Source organism: Cyprinodon variegatus, unplaced genomic scaffold (genome assembly GCF_000732505.1).
Source record: "Cyprinodon variegatus isolate N-32 unplaced genomic scaffold, C_variegatus-1.0 Scaffold361, whole genome shotgun sequence".
NCBI classification, from domain to species: Eukaryota; Metazoa; Chordata; class Actinopteri; order Cyprinodontiformes; family Cyprinodontidae; genus Cyprinodon; species Cyprinodon variegatus.
The window spans coordinates 80,295-80,931 of NW_015150814.1; positions in this window are offsets into that span (position 1 = coordinate 80,295).

The following is a 637-nucleotide window of genomic DNA, read 5'->3' on the forward strand; positions in this document are numbered from 1 at the left end:
TTCATAACATTACGAGAATAAAGTCGTAATATTAAGAGAATAAATTCATAACATTACGAGAATAAAGTCGTAATATTAAGAGAATAAATTCGTAATATTAAGATAATATAGTTGTAACATTAAGAGAATAAATTCATAACATTACGAGGATAAATTTAGAATTTTACGAGAATAAAGTCATAATATTAAGAGAATAAAGTCGTAACATTACGAGAATAAAGTCGTAAAATTATGATAATATAGTTGTAACATTAAGAGAATAAATTCATAACATTACGAGGATAAATTTATAATTTTACGAGAATAAAGTCATAATATTAAGAGAATAAAGTCGTAACATTACGAGAATAAAGTCGTAAAATTACGATAATATAGTTGTTACATTAAGAGAATAAATTCATAACATACAACTTTATTCTTGAAATGTTACGAATTTATTCTCGAAATGATACAACCTTATTTTCGTAATGTTACGACTTTATTCTGGTAATATTATGACTTTATTCTCATAATATTACAACTTTATTCTCGTAATGTTACGAATTTATTCTCGTAATGGTATGACTTTATTCTCGTAATGTATGACTTTATTCTTGTAATATTACGACTTTATTCTCTTAATATTATGACTTTATTC